At 54.8% G+C, this 15,569-nt stretch overlaps 1 protein-coding gene across 9 annotated transcripts in view; it reads right to left on the bottom strand.

The window, feature by feature from the left end:
• Positions 1–15,569, bottom strand: part of Ahdc1 (AT-hook DNA binding motif containing 1) — a 64,845-nt gene that overhangs the window by 16,409 nt on the left and 32,867 nt on the right. For all 9 annotated transcript variants that reach the window (XM_075946362.1, XM_075946368.1, XM_075946363.1 and 6 more), the window contains one exon: positions 5,334–5,514. The gene's annotated coding sequence lies outside the window, so the exon portion shown is untranslated. The remainder of the gene's footprint in view (positions 1–5,333; positions 5,515–15,569) is intronic.

The raw sequence follows: 15,569 nt of genomic DNA, 5'->3' as shown, positions 1-15,569 counted from the left end.
TTTGCCTGTACTGATGTATATATAGCATGTACATGCCCTGGTACCTAGAGGAGAAGAGGGCATCAGATCTCCTGGAACTAGAGTTCTACAGGAGGCTGTGAGCTACCATGTGGTGCTGGAGACTGAACCAGGAGCAAGAGTAGCCAATGCTCTAAACAGCTATCTCTTCAGCTATTATTTTATTACATTTTAATTGTGTGCATGTGTGTACATGTAAGTGCTTGTTGTGTATGTATGGAGGTCAAAGAACAACTAGCAGAAGCCAGCTTTCTCCTTGTGGGTCCCATGGACCACACTCAGCTTGTCAGGTCAGAGGACTCTCAGCCACTGGTCATCTCATCATCCCCACTTTTGAGGACAGGGCAGTAGACGGGGTCTTACAGATATGCACCACCGCGTCTGGCTCTCATGAAGTTTCTTCTTATTCTTTTCTAGACCCAACAGAGACGTTGAGGGGAAAACAGTGACAAGAATGTAGAAAGGACCCAGACGGTGGCAGTGCACACCTTTAACCCCAGCGCTTGGGAGGCAGAGGCAGGCAGATCTCTGAGTTCAAGGCGTGGTCTACAGAGTGAGTTCCAGGTGCCCAGGGCTGCACAGAGAAATTCTGCAGAGCTTCATCAGAGAGTCTCTGAAGTCCTTCCTTCCTTCAGTCCGGCCCTCTGTCCTCTTGGGGCCCTGTCTATTTCCCCGCCATAGTACTCATCACAACAGCAATCAATGACTTGTGTGACTGGCTATTTACTGGGTTCCTTTAGACTGCAGGCTCTTGAGGGGCAAGGATCACACATGTCTTGTTTATTGCTGTATCCTCTGACCCCAGAGCCTGAGCTATGGATGCTACATAAATATTTACGGAGTGATTCTGAGCTGGTCAGGGCAGAGCTGGGACTTAGATCTAGGCCTGTTTGATTCCCAATGGAGCCTGAAGACGCAGAGCTGAGCCCGAGCCAGGACCTCAGTCAACAGCTTGAGCCCCAATTCCTGAAGGGTCTGAGAAAGTAGCCCCCATCATGTCTCTTGTTTGGTCCTGACCTAGTCCCGCTGGATCATCAGCTTATGCTCTATGGACAGGTGCCATATTGCCTAGTGCCGGCCCGTAGGGAGAATGCAAGGCTGACTCAGGGAGAGGACACTGTGGGAAAGGACACTCTTGTGGGCCCCTGTGGTAGGGAGCGATATGCAATCCACTCAGAGTTTTAAGCATCAACAGGGCAAGGCTCTCTTGTCTATTCCACTCACTGCATCTCTCGACATCTGGAAAGGAATGTAGCCCACAGGAGTTGCAGGCAGAAAGAACTTTGCAATTCACACACATGACCCACCGAGTCTTCACAGCAACCCAGGAAGCATGCATGGCTTACTATCCTGGAGCTACAGAGCAAACGGACCCAGAGCCCTTGTGAAACTCGCCTGAAGCCACACATCTGTTCAGAGGCAGAGTTCCTAAATCTCTTAAGGCCAAAGCCTCTTTCCCACTCTCAGCTCCTGCAACAACCCTTCAGCCACTTCTGGAAAGGCTCCTTCTAGAGCTGTGGTCTAATTTAAGGCTGGGAGGAACACTGAAATTATCTAAGCCATTGGCTTCCAAACTCTGAGCCCGGGGGAGCGGAGGAGCTGTGTAACACTCCAGATACCCAGGCCCTAGTCCAGGAGGGCCTGACTCACACATCTGAGGGACATCTGGGAAACTGTTATCCTAATCTGCTCCCCCAGTGGGTACCTTGTACTCTAGTGCCATTTTACCAAAGAGGAGACCGAACCAGGAGAGCTTCACTGAAGGTCACACAGCACATGAAGGACCCTTTTGCTGTTCACCAGGTCAGTCCCTATTTTTGTCCACTGTCCCAGCCTCATCCTTCTGCCTCCCATGCACCTGCTAACTCAAGGCTCTGATCTCTCCTATACAGCTGTGGAGCTATACCCCTTTTGGTTCAGCACTGCTTCTCTCTCTAGACACACACACACACACACACACACACAAATGTAACCTGGAATTCTCCAACACATAGCTGTGTTACCAAGGAGAACCTTGAACTTCTAATCCCCCTGACCCCATCTCCTTATGAGATCACAGAGTACACCACCACACCCCACTCTTATGTTTTGTGAATGAACCCAGGGCTTTGTGCACGGTAGACAAACACTCTACCAACTGAGCTACATTTCCAGCCCCCCCCTTCTTTTTTGGGAGGTAAAGTTTTATTTGGAGTCATGGATGGCCTAGAAATCACTATGAAGACCAAGCTGATCTGAAACTTGCAGCTATCCTCCTGCCTCTGCCAGTGCTGACAACACAAGCATGTACCGCCACAGTCTGTGAGTTTAGCTAGCACTGCTATTTTTGAAGAGAGAACACCTTCAGAGTTTTGGAAAAGCCAGGCAAGGACAAACCTTTAAACCCAGCATTCAAGAGGCAGAGGCAGGCAGATCTCTGAGTTCGAAGCCAGCCTGGAATAAAGAGTGAGTTCCAAGCCTGTTAGGACTACAGAATAAGACTCTGCCTCAAAGCATGGAAGCAGCCCAGACTCTGAATCTCCAAGTCCATTTCCAGCAATAAGCTCGCCATGGCTTTCAGAGCTACCTACCCGCAGCCACCATTCCTCCCTTGCTGTGGGTGGGGCTCAGCAGGCCTTCCTGCTCTGGAGGCCTCCCACTTGGGGCCTGAGGGTGTGATCTTGGCAGAAGAGACAAACCTCTCCAGTGGTTGCTTCTGCTCCACCCACCCATGAAGACCTTTGGCCACATCCTCCTGACTGTCCACTGCTCTTCTGCAGCCTTCAGGATCTGAGGGAAGCAGTTGGCTCCCTTCCCCACCACACCCCAACAGGCAGCCATTCTCTTGGCCTCTTCTCAAAGGTACCACCAAGCCCAAGTCTGTGAATGAAAAGTCAAAAGGGTCCTCTGTCTGCTTGTCTGTTCCCGGGTCAGTGTCTGAGCTTGCCCACAGGGACACCAGCTGGCTAGAAGGGGGGCCCCAACCTGCAGAGTACAGTGCCGGGAAGCACCAGCCCACATCCTTGATCCCCAGCCCCACCCTCCCCCACCCCCGCTGTGGCTGTGACCACCCCACCCCTTCCCCAGCCCTCCTTCCCCTCACCCACCCCTAACCTCCCCAGGGGAGCCAAGCTGCCAGCCCCTGCTCTCACTTCCGGCTTCATGACCCTCTCTCCAGACTGCATGCACTACTCCCCCATCTCCCTCAGCTGGTCTGAAGGCCCAAGGATGTCCCAGGCTTCCTAGCAGTGAAAAACACTGCTGTTCTGAATACTTCCTCAGGACCTCTCTTCTCCGCGGGAAGGCTTTACCTCCCAGGACTAGACACCTCCCTCTCAGGAACTTGGTCTTCCCTTCCTTTTAGCTCCTACTGCCCACCCAACCTGCAGGTCCGTCTAGTAAGCAGATTACAGTCCCAGCTTTGAGCAAAACAATGAACTAGTCACTTATTTTGGATTTAAAAGTGAGCACAGAGAGGCTTAGTCATGCCCTTAAGGACACACAGCCATGCCATTCAACTCTGCTGTGTGTAGGTGGGATCCTCTAAACCAAATTGCTTCACCACCCAGAGATTTAGCCTAGCTCGCCTCCCCTAACTATCTTAACTATCTGTTCTAACCTATCTTTCTCCTAGCTTCTTACCTGTCACCAAGATGCACTACCTTCCCTGACCACTAGGTGTCCCCTCGGAGCCACTGATGCCCCAAGGGGAACTGGTCCTGCCCCGCCCCCGAGCCACCAGCTCCCCCCAACCCCAGCACAGTACAGCACTGCATACCCCACCCTACCCTATCCCCAGCCACACAGAGCTCTTTTGTGCAGCCCCCGCCCACCCTCTTCCTGTCCAGAGTGGGGCACCTGGCAAGCAGGTCTGTTCCTAAACCGCCCCCTGCCAGCCCCTTGCCCTGGGTGCCAGGTGTGTAGGCGCCACTGCCAGCTCTCACTGGACCCGAGGGTCACCCCACTGGCAGCCCTCCCTTCCTCCCTCCGAGGTCACCCAGGGACTGTGCTTCCCGCCCCACTCCACCCCATCCCCTCCTGCCCTTGGCCCTTCCAGACTCCTGTCCTTGTCTTTCCTTCTGTCTCCCGGAGGACTCCCTCCTCCGGTACCACTAGCACCTCCTCCCACCTCTTTCCCGCCCCCGCCCACGTCCCTCCCCAGAGAGAGCCAGTTCTGCCCCGCCCCTTGCTGCCGACCAGGTCGGAAGAACTCCTCCCCCTGGAAAGTCACTGTTGGAAAGGAAGTGACTTCAGCAATTTGGCCACAAGGCTGGGCACCGCTGAGCCCAGCTCAGCCCAAGTCTTACCCAGCCCACCTCCAAAGCACAAAGGAAGCCATATACACATGCAACCTCACCTAGCACCAAGAACCCTAAGCACACACCAAGCCCACCCAGGGTATTTGAGTCTTTGACCACACACCTCTCCAGCAGCACCCTGTGTGGAAGGAACGACCTAGGATGCCCACACCTGCACAGGACCCACATCCAGTGCAATCACCACGGCACAACTAACATGCGCTCTGAACTATCCCCCCAGCCGAGGCCACTCACATAACTTGTATACACAGCCTCATGCACTAAGGACAGAGAGCCCTGCACACCTGCTTGCACACAAACCCAGTCCCAGTACATTTACAGCCCCACATCCTCCCACAGCCCTGCCTCCCCACCCTTCCTATCCCTGGAGGCCCAACCCCCATACAGACCTCAGGAATGCTCCTTGGGAAGTTGGGTGGGGTTCCTAGCAGGCTAAACTCTAAGGAGCTTCCTGGAGCCTGAGGCTTCATGTGTCAGTTCAGGGAGTTGCCTCTGCAGGGCAGGGCAGCCCCACCTGGCCTCTGTGGCTGGGAGCCTGGGTGGGCTAACCTGGGCCACGAGAAAGATGGGTCCTACCACCGACCTGCAGTCTAGCCGGCTGCAGTCACACCTGGACTACCATACCCTCCCAGTATCTCAGCTTGGCCTCCCAGCTCCGTGCTTCCAAGGACTGCAGTAAAGAGGTGTCCCAGGGGGTTCAGCTGCGCCTGTCAGGCACTCTGGTTTCCACCTCTGGCCTGAATCCTGGTCACCGTCACAACTCATTTCTCCTCCCAGTTCTCTCAGGTCACCAAGGCACAGGGAAGAGTCCTGGGGCTAGGAGGCAGGACTCTAAGGGACTCGCTGTCTATCCCTAAGTCCCCATTCCCCTTTCTGGATAATGGGGAGGTTGAGTAAGCTAGACTTAAGGGTTTCTTGACTTAAAGGGTCCCTCTCCCCCAACCCACCTCTTTTGCCTAAGCTAAGAGCAGATCGCTAGTAAGCTGTCCCAGGCCCTACTTTCTTTCTCAGAGTTACCTGAGCAGGCTTTGCAGAGGCCTGGCTCAGCAGGAAAGGTCTGTCTCCACCAGCATCAGATTCTCCAGGGTGTTTCTGCAGAGCCCTGAGCCGTGTGCCTCACCTGGGACCCTCCACACACACTCAGCTGGGTTGGCTCTGGGGTCCAGGCCGATGAGTAGACAATCAGGCAAGCTCCCATCTGTAGAAGCAAATACAGCATACCAAAGATAAGCGTTGGATGCGGGATGAGGAGGGCAAAGGGCAGAGGGCCACTGAGCCAGGAAGGCATGCTTCTTCATGAATACCAGTCCAATTCTGACTTTATCTCACTGCAGAATTGAATACCTTCCCACCCCCTTTAATCCTTTAAAGATTTAATTATTATATTTTGTTTTTGCATGCCTGGTGCCCACAGGTCAGTGAGGGGGCTCAGATGCCCTGGAACTGGAGTTACAGATGGTGGTGAGCCACTAGATAGGTACTGTGAATGGAACCCAGGACCTCACAAGAGCAACAAGTGCTCTTAAGCAGAGCCATCTCTCCAGCCCTGAGTCCGTCTCTTTCAACCCCAGGCTCCTGTCTGGAAGAGGAGTCTCTGCAAGTCTAGGTACTAAAATGTGTGCACAAACTGCAGACAGGAGGAGAGACAGAGGAGGGAACCTCCCCTTGGCAAAACTCCCTTATCCGGTATCCTTTATGGGTCTCCATTTCCTCATCCCTAAAATGGGGAGTTACATCTTATGAGCGAGAGGGAAAGCAAGCTCCAGGGAGCTGGGGCCTGCTGCCTGTGCAGGTGGGAGCCACTGCTCTGAGTGGGAGAATGCCTGTTTCCACGAAGGTCCACATGCAGCTGCTGCTTGCCCATCTGCAGCAGCAACCGTTAAGACCTTAGATCTCTTGTTTTCCTTAATAACCATGGTCTTCCTCACCCTCCCCCGCTGCCTGCCCATTGGCTGCCCCCCTGAAGCCGGGTTTGTGTGTGTGTGTCTAAGTAAGAAACAAGCCTCACGGAAACGCATAGGTTCTGGCTGCCTGGGAATGTGCATGTGTGTGAGACCCTTGTCTATAAAGGTACAACTCTGACTTTCGGTCATCTGAGTAAATACACACACCTGTGTGAGAGTTGCTGGCTCCACTCTGCCTGCCACACCGCTCTACATTTCAATGTCGGCGCCAGTACATGAAGACTGCGCATGCCTAGCATGTACGAGACCCTGGGTTCCACTCCCAGCACCACAATAAAGTTTAACACATGAGTGTGGACCTGGTGTATCAGCTGAGTCCGTGTCTACGAGACTCCAGTGTCTCCAGTTACACTTGTGGGTATGCGCACATCTCAATTTCTATTCTGTTCAGCTCTGCATGTGTATCTAGCTGAGCCTGTGACAGGTGTGCCCAGCTGTGAGTGTGCCCATGTATGTACACACTGTGCCTGGCTCGCTGAATCTCACTGTGTCAGGAGCCAGGCCAGCTCCTGCCTGCCTCAGAGCTCTTTGGATGTGGGTTTGGCAGCAGGGTGGGGGCGGGTGGCTGATCCTCTGCTGTCCCCGCAGGTTTCCAATCTCCAGGCCTTGACTGCAGGCGCTGGTGTCACTGCAGATCAGCGTTGCCCACCTCCTACCTCTGCCTTTCCTTTCTGTGGGCTTTCAGGGTCATGGTGTGATGGTGTGACTGGTCACAGTGTCCCTGCGGGTTTGTTTTTGCCATGGTCAGCATGTGCTTGCGGCGGGTGTGTCTTTGTATGATGTGCGGATTTGCATGACCTTACCATTGTGAGTCTGTGTATGTCATGTATTTGTGTATGTTGGTGGGTCCCTGCGTTATTCCATTATCTATCTGTGCCATTGTAGCTGAGTGTCAGTGTCGACACATGTGAGGCTCTACGTGCCTGTCAGCACAATGGTGCCTCAGCATTTGTGTGGTACCTTTGTGAGGCTGTGTGTGTGTCACTGTGTGTTGTATGTGCTGGCTTCCCTCCTCCCCTCACTATCTCCTGAGTGCCTGAGTGCTCTCTCTCTCTCTCTCTCTCTCTCTCTCTCTCTCTCTCTCTCTCTCTCTCTCTCTCTCTCTCTAGGAGCCAGACAACTCCCCAAGCCTGGATTAGGGACAATTTATCCACAGGCAGAGAAGAATTCCAACCTGCCAGAGCTTCCCTCTGATCCGTCCCCCTTCCCTGTGGTTGGGTGGGTACGGAAATGCAGCCTAGCAGCTCCCAAGCCCTCAGGGAGCCCCCACCTCTACAGTTCTCCAGAGGCCCAGAATGGTAAAAAAGATAGGACTCTGGGTGGCGTTGAGCCCCCAACCCCAGTGACTGACTGGCCCCCCATAGCTCAGCTAATCTTGGCCTTCTTCTACATATGGTGGGTGGGTGAGAGGCGTCTGCCTGGGGCTGAGGAGACCTAAGGAGCGGGTGCCCTCAGAGCCTCTCTATCCTGATATCCCTCAGTTGATAAATGCCATCCCCCCAGTAAATAACTAGGGAACATGCAACTGTGCCCATTCAGGCTGGGGGGGGCGTGTGGTGAGGGAATGTGGCAAGGGGAGCGGGGTTGGGCTGGGACTGAGGCTCCCTTCACGGTGCTCCAGGCGCAAGGCAGAATCACATGTTTCCCATTAGCTGCTTTGGCCTCCTTGTTCAGGGGTGTTGGCTGGGGGAGATTTGTTCTGGTTGCAGACACCAGCAGAGACCACACAAGAGAGAGAGAGAGAGAGAAAGAGAGAGAGAGAGAGAGAGAGAGAGAGAGAGAGAGAAGGGGGGGTGTTCTCTAGCAAGCACCAGAGGAAGCAAGGAAGAGTCAGAGAGCAAGGACAGAAGGCAGGGGCTGGTCACGAGAAAGGTGAACAGAGACAGTGAGGGACAGGGACAAGGAGGCAAGCTGGGCTAGGCCCCAGACAGAGTTCAGGTCAAAAATCCAGAGAGGACAGTAGCAAAGGGAAGACCGACGGAGAGGTGACAGTGGAGAGGAAATCCAGAGTCCAGGCTGAGCCACAGAAGCCTGAAGAGGATGGTGGGGCGGACAGAGCAGGGAGGCGAGGTGAGGGCCTCATAGGCAGGGAAGTGGATGCCCAGGCGGTTGGCGGGTGGGGGCAGCCAGTGCCTGAGCCTCCCGCCTGCTGACCCTCAAGCCTTGGAGATAACAGACCCGAATAGTGCTGACTTGCGGTTCAGAAATCCAATATCCTCCGCGGCGCACTAATCGACTACCTGAGCCCCAGTCCGTGTGAGCTGCCCCGATTAATCCTGCGGCTCCACAGCCTTAATTAGTTTAACAGTTTCAGGGGCAGAAGAGGCAGGCAACGGGGTCCCTAGGCCTATGGGGACACAGCCCTCATGCAAGCCCTGCCTGGTGCTCCACCTCCTCAGTCACACACCTGCCTAGGCCCCAGAGGCCCCTTCCCACACCATTTGAAAAACACTGGGTCCTTTCTCTTGGGACACAGTCCCAAGGGCTGGCACTTGGGTCAGAAGGGAGGTCATGTGACATTAAGACTCCCACCTTCTACCGTGCTTACTTAGTTCCCCTGGCCAGCCTTTTGGGGGCCTTGTGGTATGTAGGGGAAGCCCCACAAAATGTCAGCCCCATACCACAGGGTAGTATGTTGTCTCTCTACGGTGGGAGACAAGCTAACTCACTGACCACCCCAACAGCATGAGCTGATCATACATGCCACTCCCCACGACAGTCAGAGACAGGTGTAGTCACCGACAACCTTCCCTATGGGAACTAAGCACACAACCTGTTGCTTCCCTGGAAGCGTGAGATGGCTGTATCTGATACCCCTGGGTGGCACAAGGCAGGTGTCCGGCTGTCACCTGTCACAACAGTGTAACCTACCACCTAACCAGGCACCACTTACCTACTGACAGGGTCTCCGATGTACAAAATCCTAACATATGCAGTGAACCAAAACAGCCCCACCATGGGACAAGTCTCTTCCACCCACCAAAGTCTGAGGCAGGGACACAACCATGTCCTTCTCTGAGGTCCCCCCTACCACTCCCCCACCTCATCTAGACACAACATACCACCTCTGCCTGCTTTGGACAGGTGACAGCCCACCCACATCCTTCCTCCAGCACTGTCGCCAGCCTGGGTGGTGCTGTCTGTCCTCTGCCTGCAGAAGCGTCACAGCTCACAGGGCATGAATGTCACCCCAGCAATGCTAGAACCGGGCACAGCCACACGTTGCCCCAGTGACAAACGCTACTGGCCCCAGGAGGAGGAGGAGGCACACAGGGCTCTGGGTGTGACCTTGCTCCCTGGACACCAGGAGAGGAGGTAAGGAGGTAACCCAGCAGCCAGGCAGCAGGCACTGGAGAGCAGTGCTGGGGAGGGAGCCGCCAGAGCACATAGACAACCAGGAAACTTCACCTTCCCAGGCGCCCATTCCATTTCTAATGAACTCAAGGAGGGGCGGCGCAGTAGCCTAAGCTCCCCTTTGCTGTGAAGGTTGTCGCTGTCCCTCTTCCTTATAAAGGCCCCCTCTCCAAACTTCAGGCCACAGAACTAGGGATAGGGACAAGGAGGCCAAAGTCCAGGAGCATGACTCACTTGGGGAACAGGCCCAGCCTGCTGGCCAGAGTGGTGAGTGAGGCCAGGAGCCAAGAGGCCCGGGTTCAAGTCTACGCTCCTCCCAAGCCAAGTTGTGTGACCTTGGAGCGGCAGCTCAGCCTCTTTGGCTTAAGGGAGAGAGAAAGGGCCAAGGAAGTACTGGGGTCAGAAGGCAGCTTTAGAGGAGGGAGGGCAGTGGGCTCCACTCCCTGCCACTGCTTCCTCAAGGACTCTCTCGTCTTCTGGCATCTCAGTCTCCATCTATAAAGCTGGCCTCAGAAAATCACGCGCCATATGCAGAATGGGAAGAGAGGAAACTAAGGAGCTGGGCACTCCCCTACAGTCACAGGCTAGACCTGTGTCAGCTGAACCCTGCTTCTACTGCCTGGCTTCCCACAGGGACTGGAGATGTGGGCGAGTGTTGAGGAGTTGATGGAGACAGGACAGACTGCCCTATGCTAAGACCAAGGAATTAAATTAAGTCTGCCCTCCCCTTCACCTTTACCCTCAGCCTCCCTTGGTCTACCTTGGTACCTGGACTAGCAGAACAGCTCAAACGGGAGGGAGTGGAACACACACATCCCCCTGCTGCCTTCAGGATCCACAAGAGCACCTACTGCCCAGGAATAAGGGACTCCCTTACTGTATGGAAGTCCAGAGAGGGACAGAGCTAGCCTGAGGTCACACAGCAGGACTGCGGCAAAGGCCAGAACTCTCTCCAGCAACATTCTCAAGAGCAGAGTCCTCTAGCCCCCGGGGGTGGCTAGAGCTAGGGGGCCCTGGGGGACTTAGCAAAAAAACGTGGCGACAGATGGCCTGCCGAGGCAGCGGCGATCTGGGCGGCTGGCAAGCATGCTCGCTCCCGCGCAGGGAAGCAGCTAATTTTAGCTGAGGCCTCGATGCCAGCTTTGTTCCCCCCACCCACCCGCCAAGGGGGCCCAGCATGCTTTGCGTGCAACCCGCCCCCCTGGCACCCCCCTACCTGACCCCCTTGGTGAGTAGTGTCCAGACCCAGGGTCCTAGAAATCTCTGTCTGACTAGGCCTCACCATATCAAGAGGCCAGGCCCTGGAGGCCTGGCATACTGCTCTAGGGCCTATTTGCCCATGACTCAAAGCTCAGTTCTTGAAGGAGGATGCCAGGAGGAAGCCAGAGGCCACTGTCCAGACTGGACAACAGAGGCTGCAGCCTTAAGGAGAGGTGGACACTGCCCTCCACTCGGCACTGAAGGAGACAGGACCCTGACTCCACCAAGACTCTGGTTCTGGGCAGCAGTGTCCCCAGTGCTGGTTACTTAAGCCTTTCCTTGTTCCTCATAGCTGACTTTGTTCCAGGAACTCAAAGTGCTTTAAAGAAGCTGGAGACTCTCAGGTTTGGAAACTGAGGCAGAGCCTGGGAGAGCCATCATATCAGGGAGACAGGATCAGTGAGGCCTAGGCACCCTACAAGATGTCAGGGCCCTTGTCTAGCTTAGCTCCTGGGACTGCTCTTTTGTGCCACTTGGGCTGGTGGAAGGGTGACCAAATAGGGAATGTCCAAACTCTAAAACTGCAAAGGATGCCTTGCATTCTTCGCCTGGTACCCTATTTTCTGAAGGCTCTTTAGTCTTAGACTCTGTTCATTTCAAATTCAATTACACATGCCCAGTGGGGCTCTCAGGCATAGAGTCCCTACTAGAAAGGGCATTTCTTTGGGGTAGATCTGAAGGGCTACCCTCAGCTCCCTGGCCAGTGGTTACAAGGAAGATGGCCAAGTAGGAGACAGAGGAGGAATCTTGAAAGAAATCTGAATTTTAGAGAGAACAGTGAGGACAGAAAGAGGAGGGAGAGATCAAGGCCGAGAGGGGAAGATGCTGGGTGCAAGAAAAACAGCCTAAGGAGAAAGGAGGGAGGGGAGAGGAAGCGGAGCTGGGGAGAGGTAGGGAGAGCATGCCAGGAGAAACAGCAAGAAAAAAGACTCAGGAAGAGTGTGAAGAGGAGGAAGAAAAAGACAAAGAGAGAGAGAGAGAGAAAGAAAGAGACGGGGAGGATGATGCAGAGACAAAGACACACACAGAAGGAGAGAGATGGAGGAGCTTGCCACAGACAGGCCTAGGCACAGCAACCCAGGGAGCAGGAGACAGAGGGACTGACACACCCAGAGACTAGCGGAGACAGTCAAGAGGGTGAGATACACTCACAGAATAGGGTGGAAAGAAGGGGGAGACACTAAGTGATGGATAGAGTGTGGGGGGAACAGCAGGAGTAGGCAGGGGTGAAGGGAGGGGCACAAGCAGGGGGGAGATGTCACCAGAACTGGGGGGGACAACAGAGGACAGAACTGGAATGTGGGTCTGGGCATGAGGCTCACAGATGCATCGGCTCTGGTTTCAGCTGGGGCAGTTGGCTGCTGGGGGGAGCAGGGCTTTGAAAGGGGGGGTGCCTGTTGCCATGGCAGCGGGCACGGCAGGGGCACAGTCTGCTGGCACTTGGAGCTATGGGCATGGTAGGGGGCTGACTAAGGGGAGAAAAGGGGTGTGTGATGAAGAAGCATCGCCCCTGCCCTCAGGGCTCTACCAGGAAGTTTCCAGAAAGCAACTGGAAGATGCTGGAGTGGAATAGGGCTCTTGGGCTTTGCCCAACCCCAGGGGGGCACCTTTCCCCAGGTCACATGTGCCATCCCAGGGTTCCACCTGTGTCTCAGGATGTCCCCTGAGGATCTTCCTCCTCTGTCCCCTCCAGTCTGGCTGAAGATCCCATATGCTGCTGTTGCTGCTGCTGCTTGCAGGGAAGCAAGATTGTGAATTCAGGATCTGTAATCCTAACGCAGAGCCCAGGCCTACCGGGCTCCAGTTGCCAAGGCGACGGTGGGTCAGAGGGCAGTGCAGGGCGCCCGCTCCTCCAAGTCAGAATCCCAATTGTTAAAGCCCAAGAATAAACAGCTGAAGCGGCTGTGGGGGGGCTGAGGGGGGGGGCTGAGGTCTGCATGGGCTCAGTGTGGTGTTGTCAAGCGAGATGTCACTAATTGTCTGAAGGAACGGGCTGAGGCAGCTCTTAACTGCTTCCGTGCCACCGGAGACACCTTGGCTGCTTGGCCTCATCCCTGGGGCTTCCCAGCATTCCACTAGGCCAGCCTGTGGGTGTGTGTAGGGGGAAGAGTGCTGGGCCAGCATAATCTCTGCCTCCCTTGCACTGAACCCCCACATACTTTGGCTCCCAACACTCCTCTTTGCTCAACTTGGAACCTCCCACCTGCAAGCTAAATCTTTATGTCCCCAGAACCAGTAGCCCCCAATCACTGGGCTCATACCACCTCCTGAAGTCCAGAATCACTTCCTGTGGCTTGTAAATGCTCTTAGCTCCCCCAGCCACCCCTTCTTCCCCTAAGTCAGAGGGTCTGGTACAGATGTGTGGGAAGCAAAGAAAGATCCACCTGGTGCCTGTCTGCTCTTGTAGAGGGACGGGTTTGGAAGGGGACGGCCCCTAGCAATTCTCCCTGTAGCTCTCCCTCCTAGTCACACTCAGAGCCAAGAGCCTGGCTTCTAGCTTTTCTGTTTTGCTTGCTGTGTGGCTCTGCAGTTTTCCTTCCATATAAGCGTGTCGCCTCCTCTGTCCCAACCTAAACACGCAGTGGTGCCTTTTCTGATTCATGCCATGTCTGTAACCCCTGTTCGGGAGTTCCCAATCCTGCTGTGAAAAGGTAAGTCATGAGGAAGGGGCAGAGTCTAGGACACAGTAGCCGGCTTCATAGATAGCTGGGCTTGTTAGTGCCTTAGTGTCTCTCCCTCTGCAAGCACAGCGCTAAGAGTAAAGGGAATAGGGGGGTATGTTCACTGGAGGTGAGGATCGATTCTGGGAAGGTTTTCTGCAGAAAGGAGTAGCTGGCAAATGTGGACATGAACTGAAAAAAATAGAGGTCTCCAGAAGAAGACTTAAGACCCCAGTCCAGCCTCTCTCACTGCAAAAAGGGTGAGGCTTTTGAGGTCTCCTGCTCCAAAGTCAGCCCTGCCTGCTCCAGCCACCTCCTGCTGACTCCACCCACTGTGCTCTGGAGCTCAGGGGAGCAAGCAAGGCTCCGAGGGGGATGGTTGCACCTAGAGTGACATGGGAGGGGGTGGAGCTTTGGGCACAACTTTAATCCAAGACCCTCTTTCCCTAGACTTCAATGCTAGCACCCCCCCTCCCCATACCCAGATGGGTGGGAAGGGGCTCAGAGCATCCACACTCCTTAGATGGATACCTGTGGGCAGAGACAAAGTCTGTGGGCTGGGATCTGGGCTTAGAAACAGGGGATCCCCGAGAGAGAGCCCGGCCCAGCTGGGGGCTGAAAGCGGACAAAAGGCTACTTGTTCTGAGGATGCCTGTGCCTTCTCAAACATACCTACAGCCGCACTCTGGGGACAGCTACACCCACAGAGCCACACAAAGCCTGTTAGGGTGGAGATGGGGGGGTGTTGCTGCAGCTAGCCCCAGAGGTCAGCAATAGGAATAGACTTAAACTGAACCAGCCCTTGCCTCATGCAGAGCACAGTTCACCTCACCACACTCCATCCAGGTTAGTTAGATAGCACAGGCTGAAGTGACTAACCAAGACCCACCAGACAGTCTCAAAGCCACCCTCTCCTTCATACTGTCTATATAGCTCACCAGCTTCTAGCTAGAGTTGGCTTGGCAGCTAGTGAGACTTATTACCATCCTTTTGAATTTTTTATTTTTGGCAGTGGCTGGAATTGAACCCGGGGCCTCAAGCATGTTGAGTCATACGCTGCAGCCCTGCTCACATTATCCTTCACTGGGTACCTGTCCTGTCCTCCTCTGCAGACAGGTAAACATGCGCAGGTTAAAAGCTTGCTTTCGTGGCATGAGTCTTGATCTCAACACTCAGGCAGAGGCAAAGATCTGAACCAAAGCCAGGCTTGATTTAAGAGCCCAAGTTCTTGCATGTGCTATCTCTGCTTGCCATCACCCATCTCACACCCCAGCACCCTACCACATATATGACCAGACAGCGGAGACATGTCTGCATGGAGGTGTAACTCTCCATCCCACACACATCTCAATGCCAGTCTCGCACCAAGCTGGCAATTCTAGCTCATCAGTGCCTATGATGTCCCACCCTATGCTGTCCCTCAGAATTACAGAGGTCTGGAGCATGTGTGGGGCCAGAAGAGGCTATCTTTAAACTTTTCCGGCGGGCCACCACCAACTCCCCTAACCACAGAATGACAAAGCAGTCTACACTGGCTGGGGTGCCTGACCCCCACGAGCCTGGACCCCCCACCCCTAGCTCACAGCCCCGATGAGAGCAAGTCTAAACAAACTCCTGCCTGGGGATGTCAGAGCACCTTTCCTGGGGGTGGGGGGCGCTGTGATCCTGGAGCCTAGCAGAGAGAAGGATCAAGTTACTTGCCCCCCCCACCCCCTCAGCTGTGCCCTGGACTCCTTGGGGTTGACCTTTCACCTCATCCAGGCCTGGACCCAAAGGGGGAGCCAGGCCTCACCTCCGGTTAACCCCCTGCATTCCTTATTTGATTCTTGGGCTCCTGCCAGGTCCCAGTAGGTCAGAAGGAGCCTAGCCAGGCTTGCCAACCTTTCTCTAGTCTCCCATCCTATCTGGCTTTCCAAGGAGCTTTAGAGAAGGCGCGTCCCTGCCCCCTGCCCATGCTGCCCTGCTGGGATCAGATGCCTCGGCCCAAGCAGCTGAAAATGACCTGGGCTATTTTC

The sequence above is a fragment of the Microtus pennsylvanicus genome, chromosome 13 (genome assembly GCF_037038515.1).
Source record: "Microtus pennsylvanicus isolate mMicPen1 chromosome 13, mMicPen1.hap1, whole genome shotgun sequence".
Lineage (NCBI taxonomy): Eukaryota > Metazoa > Chordata > Mammalia > Rodentia > Cricetidae > Microtus > Microtus pennsylvanicus.
This window is presented reverse-complemented; position numbering and strand designations above follow the sequence as displayed.